The sequence below is a fragment of the Tamandua tetradactyla genome, chromosome 25 (assembly GCF_023851605.1).
Source record: "Tamandua tetradactyla isolate mTamTet1 chromosome 25, mTamTet1.pri, whole genome shotgun sequence".
Lineage (NCBI taxonomy): Eukaryota > Metazoa > Chordata > Mammalia > Pilosa > Myrmecophagidae > Tamandua > Tamandua tetradactyla.
In genome coordinates, this window is record NC_135351.1 from 22,414,774 (window position 1) to 22,441,382 (window position 26,609).

General features: G+C 37.8%; 1 long non-coding RNA gene across 3 annotated transcripts in view; it reads right to left on the bottom strand.

The window, feature by feature from the left end:
• Positions 1–26,609, bottom strand: part of LOC143669016 (uncharacterized) — a 556,320-nt gene that overhangs the window by 19,122 nt on the left and 510,589 nt on the right. Inside the window, exons 7-9 of one of the 3 annotated variants that reach the window (XR_013168650.1) lie at positions 7,404–7,479; positions 5,124–5,242; positions 4,213–4,341 (exon numbers count right to left, since the gene is read on the bottom strand). This is a non-coding gene — a long non-coding RNA (uncharacterized LOC143669016). Of the gene's footprint in view, positions 1–2,986; positions 4,342–5,123; positions 5,243–7,403; positions 7,480–26,609 lie in introns of those variants that run through there. The other 2 variants (XR_013168649.1, XR_013168651.1) reach the window with 2 other exon arrangements.

The following is a 26,609-nucleotide window of genomic DNA, read 5'->3' on the forward strand; positions in this document are numbered from 1 at the left end:
GGCTATGTGATGATACCAGGAGTCATTGATTTTTTACTTTGCTTGGATTGTCTGATTTGCAAATATAACTGTTTAAAAATGAACAGAGAGAAACAAGTGCTGGAGAAAATGTGGAGACAGAGATGTACTTATTCACTGTTGGTAGGGAAGCTGTGAGGTGCAGCCCCTACAAAGGGCAGTGTGGTGGTTCCACAGGAGGCTAAGGGTGGGGTTGCCATACGACCCTGTAACCCCATTGCTAGGTATATACCTGGAGGAACTGAGAGCAGAGACAGGAATGGACATTTGCACATTGGTACTTATGGCAGCAGTCTTCACAATTCACAATGGATGGAGGTTGCCTAAGGGTACAACATTTGAGGAATGGAACGGGGAACAGTGGTATGCACATATAATGGACCATTGAGGGGCTGCAAGAAGAAATGAAGCTGTGAGGATGCAACTAGGTGAATGAACCTTGGCAACAGTATGTTGAATGAAATGTCAGAAACAAAAAGATGAATATTATCATGCCTCAATCATAGGGACTAACTACAATATGCAAACTCAAAGAACTGAAGTCGAGAGCATGGTTATCAGGTTGGAGCCTATCATAAAGAATCCCAGATTATAAACTCTTATAGCAGTCACATTTAATCCAGAGTTGTAACTGTTATTTCTAAATTCTGAGATACTTAGTTCTTTGTATATAAACTAGTCATTCCCTGAAACTTCGGGAATTTGTGTGACACCTGAGACACAGAGTTAGATGAAGCTATGAAAATCAGCATTACCCCATAACAGCAATTGTTTAAAAAGCTGAAAATGTTATCAGCTTTTGACTAGAGATATGAATGATGCTGATCTGAATAGGACTATGGTAAATCAGAATACAGGGTAGAGGATGATATGGTCTATGTTTAAAAAATTCAACTTCTGTGGGAGAACAAAGGAAAAGCAGTTTATTTCATACAAAATTTATACTTTGGGTTACACATTATCTAATTTAACTTGTACGGTCATTTTATTCAAATACCATAGTTACATGGAATTTTGAACAGAGAGTGAGATTGTGTTGGTTTGTACAGGTTAGTGTGATGTCCCAATATGTCCCAGAGTAATTTTGGCAGAGAATAAAAAAAGTATTTGCAAAGTCCCCTTGGGAGACTGAGAGAAAGGAGGAAATATTTTAAACTTCCTCATCTTGGAAATTCCTGATATTCTCACAAGTGGTGGGGCAACCAATTCAATAAGCTGAGCCCTCAGTGTTGGGGCTTGCCTCTATGGAACTTATTCCTGCAAAAGAGAGGCCAAGCTTACTTATAATTATGCTTAAGAGTCACCTCGAGGAAACCTCTTTTGTTGCTCAGATGTGGCCTCTCTAAACCAGTTCCGCAGGTGAGCTCCCTGCCCTCTGCACTACATGGGACAAGACTCCCCCGGGGGTATAAATCTCTCTGGCAACATGGGACATGACTACCAGGGATGAACTGGGACCTGTTATGATAGGATTGAGAAAGTCTTCTTGACCAAAAGGGGGAAGAGAGAAATGAGACAAAATAAAGCTTCAGTGGCTGAGAAATTTCAAACACAGTTGAGAGGTTATCCTGGACGTTAGTCTTATGCATATTCAATACAGATATTCATTTTTAGCTTCTGGTGTATTGGAGTTGCTAGAGGGAGGTACCTGGAATTGTTGAACTGTGTTCCAAAAGCCTTGATTCTAGAAGATGATGTTATAATTGTATAGCTTTTACAATGTGACCATGGGATTGTGAAAACCTAGTGGCTGACTCACCCTTTATCTGGGGTATGGACAGATGAGTAAAAATAAATAAGGACAATAAATAAATAAGGGGGTAAGGAGTAAAAAAAAATTGGGTAGATGGAAATACCTTCAATGAGAAGGAGGAGTAAGGGGTATGGGGTGTATGAGTTTTTTCTTTTTTCTTTTTATTTCTTTTTCTGGAGTGATGTAAATGCTCTAAAAATGATCATGGTGATGAATACACCACTATGTGGTGATACTGTGAGTCAAGTATTGTAAACTCTGGGTGGACTGTATATGTGTAAAGATATCTCAATAAAAATATTAAAAAACAAAATCCATCTTATCTATTGGAAAATAGGGCAGCATTTTTTAAAAAGTGCAATAAATATTAAACAAAATAAAATGGCAGGAATAACTCCTAGTGTAATAATAATTACAACAGTAACAGCTAATGTATACCTCACTATCTTCTAGAAATCATTTAATGTGAACTTACAAAGAAATATTATATAGAGCAAGATAGATCAAACCTAAATTAGAGACAAAAATAAAGACAGGAAAACAAGATTCAGTCACAGCTGCAGTGTCCATGCTAAAAGCTACATTTGAAGCTGGAGGTCAGCTGTGAGTTGCACATTGTGTTTTCTAGTAACCATCCTGATGAAATCAGCATGACCTGTTCTGTGATTTATAGCATGTATACAGAAAAAGAAAACAGTTGCTAAAGCGAGGTAAACTGCTTCTGGGATTAAGACTAGAAAATAATTTTCTGCAATGAGCCCTCGTAGTAAAGAAAGGCTGAAAAAAAAGAGAATTAAAACAATACAAAAAGATTGATAGTCATACCTTTTAGAGCAAGTTTATAAATCCAAATGCATTATATTACTATTTTCTTCTGAAGTGTCACCTCTCAGAATCCTGCCTAATTGGCTTGTGACTCTAACCTCAACCCCTCTCACCAGCTAATGAGTGTTGTGCAATATTGACGAGATACACCAACATCAAAATATTACTCAGCATTTTATAGTTCCCTAACTAAAAATGTTTTCTCTCGGGCCACGATGGCTCAGCAGGCAGAGTTCTCGCCTGCCATGCTGGAGACCCGGGTTCGGTTCCCGGAAGCTGCCCATGTCAAAAAAAAAAAAACAGAAAGAAAAAAATGTTTTCTCTCTTGATTAAACCCTTTCCCTCGAAAATATTAACACTTTTCTACAGCCCTTATGATAATGATTTTTCCTGTATATTCCCATATAGTGCCAAAGAAGAGAATTTTCGATTTCTAAAAGGATCGTGTCATATTTTTCTTAATCATATATGCATAAGATAGTATCGCAGCAAAAACTCATTCATTGTAACAAGTTAGACTGCAATAGAAATTTAACATCTGTGCTCCCACTCTAATTGACTGTACGAGTCACTCTGGAAAGAGGTGAGAATAGTTGATTATTAAGAACCCTTCCAGCTTCCCCATTTGATATTTACTTTCCTCCTGAATGAATGTCTTCCTTCATTCATGCAAATAACTTACTTTAAAACTAACATGTATTACTTTTATTAGTATAGGACCGTGTTTGTTTTGGAAAAAAATGACATAAACAAAAATAACATGCATAAATCTGATAAGCTCTGTCTTTTAACATTGTTTATATTTCTCTGACTCTTTACTTGTCGGTTTACATAACTGAAATCATATTTCCAAACAATTTTATACTATGTTTTTATTCTTTATCTAACATTATAAAATTGGAATTTGCTGGCTACTAATCTTTTTGTCCTTCCTTTAATATTCGTTTTGATGGTCATATGGTCTTTTATGTAGTCCTTTTCTTGTTATTTCTCTTATATTTGGGGCTCATAATTGCTTTCACAATTATGCCGTTATAAATGTCACAATTATATCTTTATGCATCCATATTTGCTTTTAAGAAGTTTTTTTTGAATAAAATCTCTATGTCAAATCATACAAATAATTTTAAATATAGGTAACATTAAGGGTTTATTATGTGCCAGTCGTTGTAAATGCTTCACCTATATTAACTCATTTAATCCTCATAAAAATCCACTAAACTAGGTGCTATTATCATCTCTAGTGTACAGATGCAGACTCTGAGGCATATAGGAAAGGTTAAGTAATTTCCTCATGGCTAGATAGTGAGTCACCGAGTTGGGGTTGAAATCTAGCACCTTACTTCAAAGATGGACATTTCTGGAGCACCCACCATAAGAACAGGTGCGCTAGCATCCCCAGGATTGAGTGTAAAAATAGTACCAGGCTTTTCAGGATAACGCCCTAGGCATATGTTCTAGTTTGCTAGCTGCCAGAATGCAATATACCAGAAACAGAATGGCTTTTAAATAGGGGAATTTAATAAGTTACTAGTTTACAGTTCTAAAGCCGAGAAATGTCCCAATTAAAACAAGTCTATAGAAATGTCCAATCTAAGGCATTCAGGGAAAGATACCTTGGTTCAAGAAGGCTGATGAAGTTCACGGTTTCTCTCTCAAGTGGAAGGGCACATGGCGAACACAGTCAGAGTTTCTCCCTTGGCTGGAAGGGCACATAGTGAACACGGTCAGGGTTCCTCTCTCATCTGGAAGGGTACATAGTGAACACAGGGTCATCTGTTAGCTTCTTCCTCTGGCTTCCTGTTTCATGAAGCTCCCTGGGAGGCATTTTCCTCCTTCATCTACAAAGGTCACTGGCTGGTGGACTCTGCTTCTCATGGCTATGTTGTTCTGCTCTGCTCTCTCTGAATCTCCCATTCTTCTAAATGTTTCCTCTTTTATAGGACTACAGAAACTTCTCAAGACCCGCCCAAATGGGTGGAGACATGTTGTCATCTAATCCAGTTTAACAACCACTCTTGACTAAATCATATCATCCATGGAGATGATCTGATTACAGTTTCAAACATACAGTATTGAAAAGGGATTATTCTACCTTTATGAAATGGGATTTTGGTTAAAACATGGCTTTTCTAGGGGACATACATCATTTCAAACGAGCACAGCATGCTTTCACATCAGTATGCCAATAAAATGGTAGCATGGCACCTTCATGGCATGGAAAGAATTGGGACACTTCAGTGTCTAAATATCCTCCTTAGGACTTCTCTTGGAAGCAGTTTATCCATTCCATGAGCTTTCTAAAATGACTTGAGAAGTCCAGAATTCATATGCCAACCTTCCTTGTGTGATGGATAGTGGATAATTTATAAGACTCACAAAAAACACCCTAGGCCTCAATGTAGACATTATTTCTGCAGCAAATGTAAAGGGATTTTTTAAAATTAATCTTTTGTTTTGAGCTTTCTTTGCTAATTTGTTCTTTTTAATATGCTAACATTAAAATTATTTATACACAAACTATTACCTTAAGGAGTTGAACAGCATCTGCCATAGAAAGCTTTCCCCTTTTCTTTACTGATTTCCCTGGCATGGATGGCATGGTCAGTGGATGAAGCGTGGTAAACACTTAAAATGACTGTGGACCTAGAATTACCAAATGCAAATTCAGGTTAGTTAAGCAAAATGCCATGGTGCCATTTTTATACAGTGGTTTAGTATTTAATTAGTCAAGTTTTCATCCTCATTGCCTATTTCTCTACTGCACCCTGCCAAAAACATTCTTTGGCAGATGGTAAATTAATGAAATAGTTGGCTCTAAAATCTAAAATCTTAGAGATAATTAGAAGAGTTGATACAGGTAACATTTATTAGTCTTGAGGAACTTGATAGCATGGAGAATTTTTCAACCCACACAATTTCTAAAGGGGAAAGATGTTTTTATGAATATGGACCAAATGATGTTTCTGTGACAAGAAGAGATAACACACTTTATAAGGCCTAGCTGGACAGCTTCTAAATACTCATAGATTGGGAAGAAAGCCTTTATGAAGCCTAGTCAATTACTGATCAAGAAATACAAATAAGAACAATCTTTTGAAAATGTTCTCTATTCTGGTTAAACATATTGCAAGTTCACTATCAAAAATAATCTTGATAGTCATTAATGTAGCCTTAAGCGAAGTTAATACTTAAGTGTCTTCACTTAAAGTGTCTTCGATGACCAACTTTCCTTCTTTCTTAGCATAAGCATCTTGGACAGGAAAGGATCCCAGTTAAGGGGGGCGTTGCTGGATGCATCAGTTTAGGGATTTAAGTTTTATTGGTTAGCTATTTCACAGCCAGCATATAGAACACAAACTGAGTAACAACTGCACTCATACTTCACCAAAAGCAAGTACACTGGATTCTGTGTTGGTCAATTTGCCCACTTGCCATAATTTATATGTGAACCAAAATTCAATACCTACCCTCCTGTAGTCTTTTGCAGACATGGGAGAGTGGCAGCAAATCTGAGTCATCCAACATGCATGTTCGCAACTGAGACTGAATAAGGTGATGTTCTGCCTTCTAGTTTCAAACTGTAAACAAGTGTCTTTTTCACAGTATATTTAGCACCACATTTTTCACGTTTGTGCTTTTTGTTGTTGATTTGTGGTTTAAAATGGCCCCCAAATGTAGTGCTGAAGTGCTGCCCAGTGCTTTTAAGCACAAGATGGCTACAATGTGCCGTACAGAGAAGATATATGGGTGCATCTTTGTTCAGGAATGAGTTGGAGGGTCGTTGACCATAAATTCAATACTAATGAATCAACAATATCAACTAAATAAGGTTTCTTTAAACCCACTTATGTATGGATCATTTGATGAAAATGCTGTGACTGGAGGCTCACAGGAACCTTCCCCTGTATTTCCCTTAGAAGCCATGGTTCAGTATTCATTAGTTTCAGTGTTCACTGCAACATTATAGAAAGTAACTACTGAGAATAACAAGAATTGACTGAAAGAATGATTTACAGGCATAGCAAATTCAGGCAATCTTGATTTGCAAAATATAAATTTTTCAAAGTTCAAATCTAGAGAACATAATAAGTTAAAAAACATGAAGGAAGGAAGGAAGAGGGAGGGTGGGAGGGAGGAAAAGCTTTTTTTTCTTTAATCTGTTTTACCAGTTGAATATAATGATGTTATTAAGAGAGAATTTCAGAAGTGAGTTACTGGCTGTATAGATGCTATCTATGATTAGGATTAATTGTTCCAGTTTATAAAGATGGAATGTTAATCTGGCAAGGAATAAAATACAGCTATGAAGATTGGGAACAATATTTTTCACAAGAAGAGTTGCCAATCTGGGAGAACGGGATGGTTAAACTCTAAAATCAAATATCATGGTAACAACAGATACAATTTAGAAAGAACAATAGATAGCTTTAATGTTAACACAGCCTTCAAAGTAGTAAGAAACAATTCCTCAGAAATAGAAATCATTTATAACATCACAATAATAAGAATATCTGATATTTATTGAGTATTTTGTATGTGCAGGCCCCTTTCTAAGTACTTTATATATATGGACTCATTGACTTGCTACAACATGTCAATAAGGTAATTATGGTTAATTTCCTCATTTTATAGATGAGGAACTCAAGGCTTTGATAGGTAAAATTGCTTGTCTATAGTTAGAAAACTGTTAACAATATAATTGGGAACTGAACTCAGACAATCTGATTTCATTATCTGTGGTTTAACCTCCATGCGAAATGACCTTATTGTAGTTCAAGAATAATAAAGTACACTTAAAATTTACCTTTATAACATCGGTACAGTCTCTTCTAGAGCTGTAATCCAGTAGCATCTATGGATCTTTGATAATGATTGCATAGCTATATAGCAAACAAACAAACAAAAATCACTTGTCCCCATTTCTGGATGTTTTATCCTGTTCTGCTAATTTATATCTCTATCTCTGTCAATGCTACACTGTCTTACCTTTATTGTGAGTCTTTAAATTGGGTAGAATGCAATACTAGGGTTCAATAAGTGGTGGGGGTGGGGATTAGGGGTAGAGATGTTTGGAGTTTTCTTTTTATTTCTTTTTCTGGAGTGATAAAAATGTTCCATAAATGATCATGGTGATGAACACACATATATGTGATGCTGCTGTGAACACTTATGCACATTGGATGGATTGTATGGTATATGAAAGTATCTCAATCAAATTACATTTGACGAAATAAGAAAAAGCAGATCAGACCCTGCTTTTCAGGATTTCTTCCTCTCACATTTCTAAAACTCTGTTTGAGGTAGTTTTACAGGCAGCCAAATTCAGCCTTAAATGGGAGGCCAAACCCAGCCATAAGTGAGAAACCAGAAAATGTGTAGAAACACTTGTCCCCCAAATGACCCCTGAGATGCTAAGAACTAAAATCACCTTCCTCGAAGCCAAGATTATGGGGATGAAAAGTTGTTGGGAGCAGATAAAATGAGGGGGAGTCTCCCAAAAAGAAGATAAGATGTGGCCTGCTGGCATATGTCTACGAACAACTGATCTGAATATGCCAACCTGAATCCCTGTCACTGTTCCCACCTCCCTTTGTTTCCATCCTATAAATCTCCCTTACTTCTTAGACCAGGAAGACAGGTTTGAGCTTGCCTCCTGTCTCCTTGTTGGTCAACCTTGCAATAAATCTCTTTCTCTACTCAAAATCCTGGTGGCATGGTACCAGCTTCTGTGTACCTGGGAGAATGAGCCCATAGCTCAGTAACAATGGTAAAAAAAAAGAAGGAGTCAGAGAGCTATTTAAATCAGGGTGCTGAGGAAAGGTCACTGAGAATTCAAAGTATGCGTTGAGAGAGACCAATGATTATCTGGAGAAGAGCATCCCATAGTAAAGCAGCAGCAAGGGTGAAACAGCTGGTGGGTTTCCACCCAGTTGGGGAGCTCAAGAATAGCAAGAAACTCAGTGGAGTTGGGGAGGATTAGGTAGTAGTGAGGGGTTAAAGTCATCAAATAAGAAACCAAAGAGACAGGCAGGACTTCATAGCGCTTATGAGTGTGGACTTTTTGCTAAGGACTATGGAATACTTTTGTAAGGTTTTGAACAGGAGAGTGCTATTATTTGATTTACACTAAATTCTCACCCAGACACTTATATAAAAGAGCAGAAGCAGGAAAACCAGTCAGAAAGCAACTGAGATAGTCCAGGCATGAGATGATAGTAGCTTGGATTTTGATGTTAGTATCAGAAGTAGTGAGGTAACAAGGTTTGTTACTGGAGTTTTGGTAGATGTGGAGTGTATAAAACAAGAGAGAAATCAAGGATGAATCCTGGAAGTAAGGCTGAGCAGCTGGATAAAGGGTAATGCCAGTTACTGAGAGGTGGAGACACAGAGGTTGACTTATATTTTGGATCTTCTAAGTTTGAGGTGCTTATTATATATCGAGAGGGCAATATATTGTAAACTATTGGAAAAACAGGTCAAAGCTCAAAGGTGGGGCCGAATATATATACTTGGGAGTCTTCAATATATAGGTAACATTTCCCATGGAAATGAACCTAGGTAGTAAAAAGAACAGGTGTGAGAACTGAGCCTAGGAAATTCCAATATTCAGAGTTAAGAAAGAGAAGAAAAATATAGCAAACGAGATTTATGAATATAACTTGTAAAGTCAGAGGAGATCAGGAGGGTATAGTATCCTGAAATTCAAGTGAAGAAGGCATTCTAAGAACAAGTTATCAATGTATCAAATGATTATATTATATTATATTTGTATCTGTATGCAATGCAATAGCATACATACAAAAACTTATCAGAGAGCATTTTGATGGCAAAAAAGTATGTGTGTGTATGTATATGTATAATATATGTACACAACATATTATACATATATACAGAACACATACAGACGTATCACATGTGTACTTTTTTAAAAACTGGAAATGTAATGAATATACAATGTGCATGTATAAGCATTTTTATAATACTAATTTCTGTATAATATTCAAATCAGCAGCCATTTTGTTATAGGTTCTAAGATTACAAGAGCCAACCAAGCCTAGGGAAATATTTTCTTGGTTATCAATGATAGATCCCCAAGTTAAAGTCAATAGATGACACTACACTCTGTCATGCTCTTCTGCAGGCCATAAACAGCATGAATCACATAAGGAACAAAGAGGGATTTGGCAGCTCCTTTCAGAATCACCTTACTCTTTCCACAGGTTATATTGAGTATTCAGAAATAAAATCATTTAAGCAGATTTCAAAAGACTCTGGAGGGCTTAGAAGATAAGGAAGGCTGAAGCTTAGAGGAAAGAGGATGAATACTGTCCTCTTTCAAATCCCTAGATTGGGAGATGCTACCATTTTGTCCACAGCAAGATTCTATTTGCCAAGTCAGCTGTAAGGAAGTGAAGGGAAGGGGCAAGTAATGATACCCATTGATCTAGCACCCTCGTGGAGCCTTTTCAAAAGCTGACCCATAATTTCCATGATATCTTCTTGGCCAGAACTTAGTCACATGGCCGTGACTATCTGCAGGGGTGGTAGAAGGGTAGAGCGTAGCTTTTTCCTCCCTCCCTCCCTTCTCTTTTTCATTTTTTTTAGTTTTTATTTTTGCCTGGGAAGGCACCCAGGAATCAAACCCGGGTCTCTGGGATGGCATACAAAAACTCTGCCATTGAGCCACCATGGCCCCCCTTCCTTCCTTCCTTTTTAAAGCTGGGCTTACAGCTGCTCTCAATAAATTCTTGTTGTATAGTAAGATCGGATAATAAATATTGGGTAGTCAAACAGAAGTCTCTTCACAGAGTTCTTCAAGAGACACCTGTGCCTTTTTTTTTTTTCTGGTCCTCATTTCTCATCATCTTTTTTCTTCCAGCTGAAGTATTATTCTATATTTGCCTATATGTTTCCTCCTCTAGCTCTTTACCCATATCAGACTTCCTCTTTCAAGAACACTTTTCCCCTTTCCCCTACATTTGGCTTAATTCTTCTCACCCTTCAACTCTCACCTTAAACATTTTAAGTCTGCATTGCCATCGTTATTAGGATTAGCATTAGCATCCTTAAGAGAGAGCTTCCCCAGTCTATTAAGCATTGCTGACAGTTTCCGTAAGATGTCTTGCTCAGTCCATACTCTCAGGAAAAAGGGAAGCAGAAGTATCTTTGTGGGTAGCTAAATTCCAGCTCTTGTTTAACGCATATATTAATGCATATTTAGGGGGTACTATCTGGAAGGCATAGGGTACATCCTTTACCTGATTGTTGACCATTGCTTCTTCTGAAGTCTGTTTGGGCAGCGCAGAATCCCTCTCTCAAATCTGAAGCTCAAGGACAAGTTGACTTTCACAGTTTCAAGTGAAATTTATACTCTGTAATGGGTATTTATTTAGTACAGCTCACTCAGGCCTTGAAGAGCATTTGTTTTGGTTTCTTTTATAGAGACAACAGCTATACACAGATTGAATCTTTATTCTTTGCCCAAAGCTAATAGAAAGTAGTTTAAATTCTTCCTTGATCACGAGGTGCAGCCACTCTGAGCTCTATCATTGTCTGCCTCTGAAAATGCCATCAGTTGAATTTTTATCAGATCTTAGTTACCAGGTAACTGAAAGACTTCAGGGGCATTTATATGCAATCTGATTTATAAATCGCTGCAAAGTATAGTACTATTCCAGGATCACTAGTGCTAACACTTGAGTATTCCTGCTAACCAGAGTGAAATCAAACTAGTGAAATCCCACTGGTTGCTGCTAAGTCCTTGAAGATGTCATATGGGCCGCTGATGAACTGATCTACCTAAGAGCAAAGTCACCTAGCAGGAGGAGATTAACCAGGGGCAGGCACAAAGCAAGCTGAAACAATTCATGCATTGACTTTGATAAAACTTGAGCAATAAAAACAAAGTCAACTCAGTCAATACTGAGGTATTGAAAATATTTTGCAATATCAGTGATTTCTGGGAAGAATTAAGTGGTGATTTTTGATTCTAGGCTCAGTAGGAGAGAGAAATCAATTTGCTGTATCTGCCATAGGAAATAGTCTCTATCGTGCACTGGGCCAGCAGTTCCCTCCCCAAATCATGTCTGCTATACTGCTGGTTGGTTCAGAACTAGGTAGGCAACCAACTGAAGTTGATAAAAGTCATAACTTCCTTGGAAGTTTTGGAAGAAGAAAATTAAAAGATACTGAAAAAAGATAGATTTCTATCCAAGAGTTTGGACATGTAATGTTGAAATCAGAAGATTTTAGTGGCCATGTTTTTTGACATGTGGCTAGGGAAAGCAGAGGATATAAGTATGAAGAAATAGATAAAGCAATCAAGGGAAGGCTTGAGAGTCCTAAAGAGATTTGACACTGGAGTCCTCTTCTGTGCTGGAAGGTCTCATGGCACTCTTGCCCACTATCAAGAAAACAAATTTCATTTCACGTGAATACTACCTAGAATTGGTTTCTGTCACCTGCAACCCAGTCAGTATGATTTTGTTTCGGTTTTTATTTAAATATGACAATAATACTTTTTTCTGCTTTAATGTTTATAGTTTTCATTTGCATTTACACTTGAAATGCACTATAACTTTTTAATTCCCTTTTATGTAAAATGAGAAATTTAATGTAATTTTAGTTTTGATACCCTTCTGCTCTCTTCTCTGTAATAATAAACATAATCTGTAAATAATTAGTAAGAATTCGGAACTATTAATGTACTGTGTTTTTAATACTTACATATTTTCTTTTAAAATCACTTCTTTTCTTTTGGGTTTAAAGGGGTCACCACAAATACTGGTATTTAGATACATCTCTATGTGCTGACTGCTATTTCTCCTTTCTTGCATTTTAACAGATAGCTCATCACATGGATCGCTAGAGTATAGTTTGAGTAAATATTTCAGAAATTGTGCTTGAGTGGTATGTACTCTGAATCTTTCAATAGCGTAAAATGACTTGTGAAAGATACCGTGGCCAGTGCCACGTTTGCCTCAGTGCCCACCCATATCCCTTAGATCGTGCAATTCTAGCATGTTCCAGACACCTTCCATCTGCCAGGATCTGCATCTCTGCGCTTGAGGGCTTTTCCCAAAACCAGGGAATTATTCTGTCTTGGCCTCTGCAGTAGCTTAGAAGCACTGGAGAATTAATTTCAGGGAATAGCTTGCAACCAATAAAATGGGGTAATTCTGAAGCACGTGAGTTTGTGTAGTTTCCCAAAGCTTCCTATTGAACTAACTCTAGTTAATAATTCACAATTTGCCCACTCCTTGCCCTGCCTTCCCCTGCCTTCTGCTGTTACTTCCCACTCACCTCTTAGTGTTGCCTACTTCCCCCAAATAAACTACTTGCACTCAGGATTTGGGCCCAGAGTCTGCTTATGGGAGAAGCCAAACTAAGACAACCAAGTTTGGGAATCAAAATTCCTTTTTTCTCAAATCTGTGCTGAAATTTCTCCACTGCTTTCTGGTCATCAGCATTGTAAAGAAAAATGATGCAATCCTGATTTTGTAGGTTTTTTTTTTTTTTAACTTACAGTTTTTCTCGGGACAGGTATTTGCAAGACCTTTTTAAAAACCCATAAAACAAAAAAGAAATCGTGTAGCACGTATTAAGTGGAATCTCTCTTCATTTATTTTCTAGACTGTGGCGTGACATTTTTCTTCTCCATATTTGGATATGTTTTGGCTTTTTAAAAATGTTTTATTAAGTAACTTTTACCATTGCTGCTTTTCCATTTAAAAAGTTCTTTTGTAGAGAAAACAATTATACATAAATTAAATCTTCATTCTTTGTGCAGTCATTCCTCTCTTCATTTTTTCATCCTTCCATAGTGATTCTACTCTGAACTATCTCTAATATGAATTTTAAGCTTTTCCAGAGTTTTGATTTGACCACATTCATCTTTCTTCTCTGCTAGAACTCTTTTTCATCTCATATTTCATTGTCATTTTATCATATTACATCTATCAGATTTGAAGCGTAAAAGAGATATATTCTAAATTACTCTTCTATTTCCGGGAGTAGGACCTTGAGGAGCACTCAGTTTTATTATTAGAATTATAGTTTTGCTCTTCACACTTACAGGCCCCATCCTGCCATTTTTCTTTCTCTTTTTCTTTTTTTCAACAAGAAAAACTCCATTCAGATCAAGAGCTTGTCAACAACAAAGTGCTTTGCTTTCCTTTGAACCCTCATGAAGTCTACTTGTATAGCATAGAATTTCCCCTCTCAAATCTGAAACTCGAGGGCAAGTTGATTTTCATAGTCTCAAAAGAAATTCTTCCTCTAACACCTGTTTGTTTAGTGCTGCCCAGATGAAGGTAAAAGTTTCTCTTGCTCTCTTTGCCTGTTTTCTAACAGTGACAAGGTGCATTAGCCAGATAATTCGACAACCCTCAAGGCCTTCCCTCTCTCTACCACTATCCTGTCTATTGTTGCTATCTCTTCTCCATCATTCTTTCTCTCCACCTTATTCCATCTTGTGAGGCTAGCAGTTGTAATTTGTGAAATGTCTATAGAAAGGGAAGTTCTGATGTCTGATTTGGAGGAGGAATCCAAGGGTGGGAGGGGCATTGGTGGGGACCAAGTAGTAAGGAGAGTCTGACCAAGTTCCTTTTCCAGAAGTCTACATGTGAATTAGGTTCTTATTCTAAATCATGGGCCGTGGCAGGGAATTATTTCCTTCCAGGAAATAATGAAAAGGGTCGATTGCTTTCATTTTCAGTTGCTTTGACCCTTTTATGTTCTTTTTTTTGGCATGGGAAGGCACGGGGAGTCGAGCCCGGATCTCTGGCACGGCAGGCAAGAGCGAGCCACCTTGTCCCACCCTTTTTTGATCATTTCTATGGTTACATCAATGGGACACTGGCAAAGGTCATATCTCAAAGTTGAAAAGCAAAACCAAAAGGTTGCCTGAAACTGAATTTGTATGCCTGTGTCTGGGAGATAGTGAGTGGGAGGTGGATCATTTGTAGGAACTTAAAGAGAATTCAGTTTGTTCACTGCTCCCTTTTTCTCATAAGATCTGAAGATCACTGGGGGTTGAAGAGTGACAACCTGGTACCCCAGCCCAAACGAAGACAATAAAATAATGAAGGAGGAACCTAAGAGACACTATGCAGGCTTAAAGCAGACATAATTTTCTAGCTCATTCCTTCCCCACTCTTAACTATTGAAAAGCAGCTGGCTGTTTCTTTAATTTAATCCTTTGTCTATGCTGGAGTTGACAAAGCAGGTTCTATTTAAAGGAGCCTTTTACATTTTCAAAGCAGAAAAAAATGGGGTGAGAGTGGCATATTATAGAGGAAAACTTTTTTAAAAATCTTCACAAAATACATATATTGCAGGAGAACTGCATGAGGGGAGAAGCAAGTGAGTCAATGTTTCCTTGTTTTCTGCATAGCCTCTTGACCTGAGTTTTAGCCATGAATCCTTGCTATGTAACCCTGGCAGGTCACTTCTGACTATCTGGAACTCCTCCTGAGGCTTTCAATCGTATGCACCTTCCATTCTGATTCGATCCTGTGACCCTGCATTTAGTTCTGTTGGATCACTATTGTGTGAATGGATTCAGATCTGTAGTCTCACTTTTTCATCTAACCCAGATGCTACATTTCTTTGCTTTCTCAGCACAAGTGAGGTAGAGGTTTGGGCTGAGATGCACTGGCTTCATCCCAATCTGGACAAGACAAACACTGCCTGCCAAGAGCAAATATCTAGAGGAACAGATATGGTTTAACTGCCGCTTCTATTGAAAGCACATGTCTGGATTTAGCTGGTAAACCCCCAGGCTTTAAAGATATTTCGAACTCATAATCAGAGCACTAGAAGAGACAGCAAGGACTGGTATTGCGTTTCTTTAATTCTTATAGCAAGATTCCATTATCCCAGATAAACTGGTACAAGTCAACTTTTGATTAACCGTATAAATGGATGGAACATTTGGCATAGATGGCCCACATGAGCAAATAATTCATGAACAATCTATGAATTAAATATATCGCAATTTATATTTCTGCTTAAGTAAATAGCAAAATTGCCATATTTCATCCATCCTAAGATGCCCATTTTTCATAATTTAATATCTCTGAAATTAGGATGTATTTTCAACTGATAATGTGTCACAAAATTATTGGAGGGGACTTTCTGAGGAGGGGGTTGGTTATGAACATATAAATTGACTGCATATTAAAAGTGATAGTGTCTAAGGTTAGATGAAATACAGAAATTGGAATGTCTGGGAAAGTTTGTGCCTGGCTAGAAGTAAATAGGCAATAGGGAGTGAACTTAAGAAGCAAACTTAGGAACTCTGGAAGCAAACTGTTAACTACATTGTCATCACAAAAATAACAAGGAGTCATTCATTTTTGAGGGGACAAGAGCACTGCAATGAAAATAGAGGAAGCCAGCGATGAAATTTCAACCTACTATTTTTCTGACCAGCTCCATATAATAGCATTATAATATTCCCCTATAACAAACCTAGATATTGAATTAGGAAAATGTTACCTCATTACCATTACGTATATCTGGAATCAAGGATCTCTTGTACCAGTGATTCTCAAACTTGGTTGTACATTAGTATCGCCTGGGGAGGTTTAGAGCATACTGGTGCCTAGACCCTATCATTCACTAAATTCAAGTAGGGCCTTCACGTATAGGGCCTTGACACATCTTGGAAAGAATATCTGGGTGTTGTCAGATTGGCAGGTTAGAGAACCACAGACCATATTAAGCCAAAGGAGAGTCTCAAGTAATTCTAGTCAGCTGATCTCCTCTAAATGGAAAAACAAACAGATATGTATGTTTTTTCCCTCTGTTAGCCCTACTTCCTAGCACATATAACAACTATAATCCTATCTGCTTTTATTGACCCCAATCATACACCACAAATTGTGCTACAATGTGTTTCAATATGTAGAGTACATCGGAAGCATCTGGAGGCTAGGTGTGAGATAGGATATTCCCCACAAATTCCCTGGCAATACTGATACTGATGCTGCTGCTCTGGGGATCAGACACTGAGCACTGCTGCATCGAGCCCTGGTCTCCCGCATGGCACGCAAGAATTCTACCTCTGAACTACTCTTACACCCCCATAGATTGTTTTTTGTTGTTCCAGTTCTTACTTTAATCCATTATTTCTATTTTAAAATTTTCTTTTTTATCCAAAGAGTTCAAACTTGAAGTTAGAAAAAAAACTCTTCAAGAAATGACTTTCCCCTTAATAATATTTATAAGAAAGGGAAAAGAACAGGTAAAAGAAGAGAGAAAATGAATAGGAGATGAATAGGAAATAAGAAAAATTGGCAAATAAGTTGGAATTCCCAGTTCTAGCTGTTGATCTTTGTTCAAATGCTTTTGACTAATGACAGTGACAGGTCCCATTGATTGTGTAAATATTAGGAGTCAAACACTGTGCTAATCAGCTCAGGAATACTATTTGTTACAATCCTGACCAAAAATAAAATAAAATCTAGAAGTAGGTATTGTTGTTACCATTTTATAGAAGTGGTTGATAGCCAAAGATAAGTTAAGCAACTTGCCAAATGCATTTATCTGTATGTCTGGCTTCAAAATTTCATATTCTCACCTCAGTTTTCCCTGAAAAAAACTAAGGCATACTACTTCATGCAGGTGGTCTCACTCCTCAGGAAGAAAATGTTGGGATCGTTTTCTATGCTTTGCAGCTTATTTCAAGGTTGAAACCTCTGATACTGATGGGTAGTCATCCCTGGCCACCACCATCTTCACTGTTTACATCTGGGGTACTTCTAAGGAGGTTGTAGTGGGTATGGCTTAAAAGAATGGTCTCAAGAGTAAGCCTGCCTCTGACTGGAACCCAACTCCACCATAATGTCTGTATGGCACTGGACTAGATTCTTCACTTGCCCATGCCTTAGTTTCCTCAATGGCGCCATGGGGTAACACTTGTATCTAACTCATATGAAAGTTGTAAGGATTAAATGATGGAAGCCATGCAAAGTGATTAGAACAGTCCGTGATATATTAAATGTTAAATACATGTAGCTATCATGATAATTTCCAATTTTTAAATACTGGTCTTCTTTTATGATTGGCATCTATTCTTACAATAAGTTTTGGAGTGCTTTTATCAATTTCTAGGATGCGTTTTTTTTTTAAATATACCAGCATGTTGTAAAATGATACTGCTAAGGCTGTTAGGTAGCAAGACATGAAATGAGCCCTTTTTCCCATTTATTTATCTGCAAACAGTTTCATCTTAATTTATCTGGAGGCTATAACTGCAAAAGAACAACTCAGATTATCCACACGAGAAACGTAGCCTGCAATTTCATGCAAAGTGATTTCACAAAAGAAAAAAATGTCTTCCTAAAATATGTGCATAGGCTATTGTAATATTTGTGGCTACAAAATGAAAGTTAACCCTTCCTTTTGCTACACCCTTCAATATTTGTTCAGGTGCAATTTGATTTCCACATGAACTGATTCAGAAAAGTTACCAGAGAGTTCTAGCAAAGTTGCCATTCCAGCCTCTAGTTACTTCTCATACAAAATCATATTCCCCCCCAAAAATGGTTACATAAAGTACCTTCAATAAATCTCTCTGTGTGCTTGTGCCTTATTATAAACCCCATTGGCAATCTGCCTTTAAGCATGAGTACATGTTTAATCAAGCAGTAAAGCATACAGAGTATAAAGTTCATCAAAGCAGGAGCTTCAGTGAACTGTTTTTCCCCCTGGTAAAGGAGCTTGGCTGGAGAGGTTATCTCAGTCACCCCAAAGTACCCTTTCCTGAGCGCCTGACTGCACTTTCCAAGTGACAGAAAAAAGTAAACTTAAAGGAGATGATGTGGATTTACTTACACCAGGCCCTTTAACTCTAGATGGATCGTTTCTTTTTTCTTAATGAAGGAAAAGATTTCACAAAGTCTACCTACGAGAAATATCTTTATTCAAAACTATATGAGTAGTAAAACAAGTAAGAAGATAAAGTTTAGTTAACCCTAGAAGTAGATTCATGATATTGACAACATGCAAAAAGAAAAAATAAACAAACTGTGCAATGGAGTATAGAATTCATGCTATTTCAGCTCTGGGCTACTGCTAACAGATTCCTATCAATGTGTGATTAATGGTAACTCCGCCACTACGGCAATGGTCTCTTGATTTGAAGCAGTCCACTGGCAATTTTATGTCCATTTGTTTGTTGATTTATTCATAAACAAATCCTATGCATTTCCTCAAACTGTAGTTGGAAATGTTTCACTGACTTTTGACAAGACTACCTGTGCTAACTTAGCCTAAAGGTATAAAGTAACCTAGATATATTCTTCCACTTGCTTTAAATTGGGATGTGACTAACAAGTAAAGGGAAATAAATGTCATCAAAACAGCCACAATGTTTCAAGTAAATATTATTTCATTTATTTATACAAGGTCCTCACGCATCAAGGTCTTCATGCATGGTCCTCATGCATCAACCCTCATTTTATTGCACTCCACTTTACTGCGCTTCACCACAGATATTGCATTTTTACAAACTGAAGGTCTGTGGCAACCCTGCATGGAGCAAGTCTATCAACATCATTTTTTCCAGCAGCATGTGCTCACTATGTGTCTCTGTGTGACCCTTTGGTAATTTTCACAATATTTTGAAGTTTTTCGTTATTAAATGTCATGGTGATCTGTTATCAGTGATCTTTCATGTTTCTTATGTAGCTGTTTTGGGGTCCCATGAACCACACCCACAGAAGATGGTAAACTTAGTCAATAAATGTTGCCTGTGCTCTGACTGCTTCACCAACTGGTCATTCCTCACCTCTGTTTCTCTCCTTGGGTCTTCCTATTCCCTGTGTCATAACAATATTCAAATTAGGCCAATTAATAGCCTCGCAATGGCCTCTATGTATTCAACTGAAAAGAAGAGTTGCTCATGTCTCACTTCAAGTCAAAAGCTAGAAATGATGAAGCTTAGTGAAGAGGGCATGTCAAAAGCCAAGAGAGGCTGGTTTACAGGCCTTTATACCAAACAGTTAACCAAGTTATGAATGCAGAAGGAAAGTTCTTGAAGGAAATTAAAAGTGCTACTCCAGTGAATACACAGAACATAACAAAGTGAAGCAGCCTTATTGCTGATATGAAGAAAGTTTTAGTGGTCTGGATAGATCAAACAAGCCACAATCCCTTAGATCAAAGCCTAATCTGGAGCAAGGATCTAACTTTCTTCAATCCTAGAAAGGCTGAGAAAGGTAAGGAGATTGCAGAAGAAAAATCTGAGGCTAGTAAAGGTCAGCTGATGAGGTTTGAGGAAAGAAGTCATCTCCATAACATCAAAGTGCAAACTGAAGCAGCAAGTGCTGATGTAGAAGCTGCAGTAAGTTATCCACAAGATCTAGCTAAGATCATTGACGATGTGGATAAACTACACAACAGATTTTCAAAGTAGTACAAACTTCCTTCTATTAGAAGAAGATGCCATCTACGACTTTCATAGCTAGAGAGAAGTCAATGCCTGCTTCAAAGAACAGCCTGACTTTTGTTAGAAGCTTATGCTGCTGGTGACTTCAAGTTGAAGCAATGCTCATTTACCATTCTGAAAACCCTAGGGCCCTAAGAATTAGGCTAAATCTAGTCTGCCTGTGCTCAGTAAATGGAACAATAAAGATTAATGTTGTTTTTATGCCTGCTAATGCCACATTTATCCTGTAGCCCACAGATCAAGGAGCCTTTTCAACTTCAAGTTTTATTATTGAAGAAAAGCATTTCATAGGCTGTAACTGCCATAGATAGTGATTCCGCTGATGGATCGGGGCAAAGTACCTGGAAAGCCTTCTGGAAAGAATTCATCATTTTATGTGCCATAAGAACATTCATGACGGGAATAAGGGCTTGCAGTTCTGTATAGCTTAATGTAATACCCAGGTACATCCCAGAGTATGTTAAAAAGTATTTGCAAAGTCCCTTGAGGGACTGTAGAAAAAATGTGGAATTATTAAACACCAGGGAAACCCGACATGGTCTCAGACCTTATGGACTCCTAGATCAATAGGCCAAGCTCTTGATCTTAAGTGTTGTTCTTATGAAGCCTATTTCTGTAGCAGAGAAGCTAAGCCTACCTATAGTTATACCTAAGAATTACTTCAAGAAAACCTCTTTTGTTGCTCAGATGTGGCCTCTCTCTCTCTCTCTCTCTCTCTCTCTCTCTCTCTCTCTCTCTCTCTCTCTCTCTCTCTAAGCCCAACTTTGCAAGGAAAATCATTACCCTTCCGTTGACATGGGGCATGACATCCAGAAGCAAAAGTCTCCCTGGCAACGTGGGACTTCACTTGCAGGGATGAGCCTGGCCCTGACACCATGGGATCAACAATGCCTTCCTGACCAAAAGGGGGAAAAGCAACGTAACAAAATAAGGTATCAGTGGCAAAGAGAGTTCAGAGTCATGAGGCTATTCTGGAGGCTACTCTTACATAAGCTTCAAGCTAGATATTGCTGATTACCACCGTTTGCCAAACTCCAAGCAACATTATTCCTATTAACCCTAAAGAACACCTAGGGCTCTGAGATTCTACAAAAGTTTTACACATTGAGGTTACTTTCTAGAAACCTACAACCTCCAGATGGTCCCTAGGCCAGATAAGTCCTAAAACTCAGAGAGGCCGGCCTCTCCAGATGTTTTAGCTTGCCAGATGCCAGGATGCGATATACCAGAAACAGAATGGCTTTTAAAAGGGGGAATTTAATAAGCTGCTAGTTTATAGTTCTAAGGCCAATTAAAGAAAGTCTATACAAATGTCCAATCTAAGGTATCCAGGGAAAGATACCTTCTAGGTATCTTCTAACAAAAGTCAGCCTGTCCTTTGATGCTTTGAAGCAGACGTTGACCTCTCCTCTCTCACTTTGAAAGTCCTAGATGGCATCTTCTAATAGAAGGTAATTTGGTCTACATTGAAAATCTGTTGTGTAGTTTAGCCACATCATCAATGATCTTAGCTAGATCTTGTGGATAACTTACTGCAGTTCAGGGTTTCTCTCTCAGCTGGAAGGGCATATACATGGCAAAATCTGCTAGCTTTCTCTTCCAACTTCTAGTTTCATGGAGCTCCCTGAGAGACATTTTCCTTCTTTATCTCCAAACATCATTGGCTGGTGGACTCTCTGCTTTTCATGGCTATATTGTTCTGAACCTTTCTCCAAACTGTTTCCTCTTTTAAACAATTCCAGTAAAGTAATCAAGACCCACATAGAATGGGTGGAGACATGTTTTCATCTAATCAAGTTTAATACCCACAATTGATTGAGTCACATCTCCATGGAGATACCCAATCAAGTTTCCAACCTATAGTACTGAATAGAGATTAGAAGAAACTGTTGCTCCCACAAAATTGATTAGGATTAAAACATGGCTTTTCTAGGGTATATAAATCTTTCCAAACCGGCACACCAGAACATCAACTAGTTCCATCCCCCTATCCCGTATTCTTGACAGCCCTTTCAATGTGAAAAAGTTAGAATGGGCATAGCCCAAATACCCTCTAAAGATTGGGAGAAGGATTAAAGAAGAAGGAGGAGTTATAACAGTGAAGATAGGATGTAACAAATGTATGACTGCTGAATCTTTATATTAGATATTTCTTTTAGTCTCCGGTGTCTTGGAGCAGCTAGAAGGAAAAACCTGAAATCGTCGAATAGTAACCCATACCAAACTCTGAAATATCTTCTTTAACTATTTGTTACAATGTACTTGGAAATGTATTGCTTTTTTTGTATATATGCTATATTTCACAATGAAAAATGTTAAAAAATAAAGGTGAAAGGGAATATCACGGTTGAGTGCTGATGTAAAAGCCCAATCTTCTCAAAAGATTAAAAAAAAAAAAAAGAAGTCAGAGAGAAGTGGCAGACCTCTAAAGATATACCAAAAAGGGAAAGTGGGTAGAAAAGGATAAGATAAGAAGAGGCAGTAACTAAAGTGTAAGATCAGAATGAAAAATTCCTAGCAGTGAGATGATGACACTCTTGACCATGAAAATGAGGAGAGTCAGAGTTGGAGAGGAGAGAGCAGAAGACAGAAGAGTCCAGCTGTTAGATTTCTTGCCCTCCCTGGCCCCAGGTGTTTTTAAATTGAAGAGCGAATGGAGAGGGAAAGTGTCTGACAAAGGCCAGTGACAAGTCTGCTGGCCTCTGTTCCACACCATGTACAGAGAACCTATCAGGCACATACGCTTACGGTGATGACCAAATCATCAAGAAAAGGTGACCTTACATTCAGCATCCTCATTTTAGAAGTATTATACTTTGAAAGAATTCTAACAAAAATGTTCAAGTAAAAAGGTTCTGAGGGCAAGTTGACAATTTGTCAAATTGCAGACACAGTTTGCCTTTCTTCCAGCATCCTACTTATGGGAATTTCTCCTATACATTTGCTTGCATATTCAGGAAATAGATGTATATGTGAGTTCATTAGCTTGTTATTACAAAGGTTTGGAAACCACAGAATTACTTGTAAAATAGATGATGAACCAGCCATCCAATGATACTATACAAGTATAAAACAAAATAAAACAAAAAACAGGAAGCTCTTTATGTATGATCAGGCAATATCTCCAAGATATATTGCTAAGTCCAAAAGGAAGGCTCAAAAATGTATAATATTCTATCTCTTGGGTGAAAAATAAAAGAAAAGCAGTTTTAAGTGTAAGAAAAATAAAAGAAGATTCATGATTCAAGGGAGGAGGTCAAAATATTGACATTAATAGGAGTTTGGAAAAGTTGATTCCAACCCTCAAGGATGGCAGCCCTCAAGTTCAAGACTTCAGTGGAGGAAGTAACTGCAGCTGTGGTAGAAATAGGAATAGAACTGCAATTATAAGTGGTGATAGAAGATATGTCTGAATTGCCACAGTCTCATGATAAAACACTAGCAGATGAGCAACTTCTTATGGATGAGCAAAAAAAATGGTTTCTTAAGATGGAATCCAATCCTGGTGAAAATGCTGTAAACATCATCGAAACAACAAAGGATTTAGACATTATATCATGTAGATGATAAAACAGCATCCTGGTTTGAGAGGATTGACTCCAATTTGAAAGAAGTTCACTGTGGGTAAAATGCTATCGAACAGCATCATATGCTACAGAGAAGTCTTTTATGAAAGCAAGAGTCATTGGATGTGGTCAATTTCATTTTAAGAAATTGCCACAGTCACCCCAATCTTCAGCAACCACCACCCTGATCAGTCAGCAGCCATCAACATCGAGTCCAGACCCTCCACCAGCAAAAAGATTATGACTTTTTGAAGTCTCAGATGATGGTTAGCATTTTTAGCAATAAAGTATTTTTAAATTAAAGTATGTACTTTTTTTAGGCATCAAGGTATTACACACTTAATAGACTCTAGTATAGCATAAATGTAATTTCTATAATGCACTGAGAAACAAAATAATTCATGTGACTCACTTTATTGCAATATTCACTTTATTGTTGTGGTCTGGAATCAAACCAGTAATATCTCCCAAGTGTGCCTATGTGTGTGTGTGTTCATGTTTATATATATTCCTATGATATTCCTCTCCACGCTGTGACTTCACAATAAATGCTTAGACAGAATACACAGTTTGCAGGTTAATGAAGCATTTAAAGCAGGCCAATTTCAAAAACCAGTGTAGAACTCTGCAAATCTAGATAGTATTCCAAATATAACCATGAGTCATAGGTACTCTAGAATTGGTGGTGATGCTACTTTGAGGGAATGTGTAAATGATGAGCCTGGAGAGACAAATTAAGGGAGAAAAAATTCTAGGAGAGGCTGGAGTCTAAACGTTATTCAGTCATCACATTTCTACACATTAGTCCAACTGTTTGGTTTTTGCTGAGTTTTAAAGCGAAAGTATAGGTGAAATGAGTTTTTGATCCAGCACCTTAAATTCATATAGAAGTCAAAACAAATTAGGATAGATCCCTCTAACAACTACTGTTTGTGCCTTTGTTTGGCCATTAAGATACACTGTACTTGCCAATCTAGGCTGATTTCTCAATTCCAACCTATCCCAAATGCTGTGTCCAAATTTATTCAACTATCGTGTCCTGCACAAATTTTGGAACCAATGTTCCACATCATTGAACACCCTAGTTTTCCCTCTTTTGTAGAACCTAACGTATTTTCATAGAGACAAACATCTCTACATCTTCAGCCCTTTACTACTTCATTTCCACATATTTTCAGGCTATCCAGACTCAGGACTGTATCTTTCAGTTTCTTTACTCCCCTGTGGATTTATATTTTTCTTAGCATAGATAACAACTAAATCACCTCTCCACCTCTCTCCCAACATTTCAAAAAGCACTGAGTTGCATCTTTTGCAATAATGTTCTTTTTAAAAAAAAAAACATGGAGCCAGATATTATATCATTACTTTTTGCCAGTGACCTGGCCCAATAAACAAAGGCTTTATACAAGTTTTTTTAACTTAAAAACTTTAAAAAGATGACTTTTGTTCCAATAGCAATTTTTAGCTAAAGCAATTGAATCTAGACACTTTTATTTTTACAGCTGGAAGAGGTCTTAGTGATTATTCAGTTCCACACCTTCCTTTAATAAAAGAGCATCTGAAGCCCAGAGGAGCGAAGTATCACTTCTTCATTGCAGAGGTAGACCAGTAAACAATACCTATGGACTGCAGCGTCCCACTGCAGCAGTCTGCCCACTGCTCCACCCAGCCTCTCTAGACCTGAGTGCTAACTGATGAACTCTCCTATGCTGAATCACCAGGGAGGAATGTTCAAGTCCAGTGTTCTTATTCATGTTTAGTCACTAGATTGTGCCAACTTTGAGGAACTCACCCAATCTCTCTACGCTTCATTCTTTCCATTTAAAAAAATGCATAATCCTTCATTTCTAGTCAATCAATTCAAAGGGAGAAGAAAACATATATATACATCAATACAGAAGTCCTCTCAGTAGAAGCAGAACTTTGAAGACATCGTTTAGAAATTGCTTTCCTCAACCAGCCAATGACGATCAAGAAAGGAAATATACTGCTTTCCATCTTTAAAGCATCAGCAAGACTCTATCTCTTATCCTCCAAGAACATCATTTAATTACCTACTGTGATACCAACTCAATGGACCACCTATGCCAATTAAGCAGCAGCACATGCTAATTACCATTAGACTTAATTGGTTTCCCAATTCAGCAACTTCCCAGATCAAGTCTGCCCCAGTTAAGTGGTGTTTATTGAACCACCTGAATCTTGCTTAAAAGAAACAAAAGAAAATTTTCCACCTCAAGTTCAGCAAATATAACCTAGTCTCACCAAGTCACACTAGCCAGTTTCTAATTAATTTTGCAAAACATACAACAAGGTTGAATACAGGAGCTGTATCTTCTCCAATTAGACTGAATAGTTTATTAAAATCAAATTAGATTAAGTGAAACATTTCAAACAACAACCGGTAAATATGTGAAAATGAACAAATATCAAATAACATATTTTTCCCTTCCCATCTTGCACAAATTTTTGGATCAAGTGCTATGATTTATTCTTTAAGACCTTCCTCCTGGGTGGGCCATGGTGGCTCAGCAGGTAAGAGTGCTTGCCTGCCATGCCCGAGGACCCGGGTTCAATTCCCGGTGCCTGCCCATGTTTAAAAAAAAAAAAAAAGACCTTCCTCCTTTGAGATGCATGATAGTTGGTAATAACACATTCTGAAGAGTAAGTAAGCATGAGGAAAGGAGAAGTTACGGTCTGGGGCTCAACTTTCCCAGAGAAATCCATGTGTGTAATAGGTTCTTCACTTAAATCACATCAGTAAAAGAGATTTATGTGAAGTCTGGCACTGGAGTTTAGCTCAGGACAAGAGAAGATGTTGGTTTAATGGGCTCTGATGATCTGTATATGTCCTGAAAGTCTTAGACCCAAGACCAAGGCTGATTGTAGAGTGGAAGATGTCCCTACTTCTGGAAACCTGGGCATTTGGGGGTGCTGTTATAATACAGGCACACTACTCTATTGTTGAAATGGAGTAGTCAGTCCA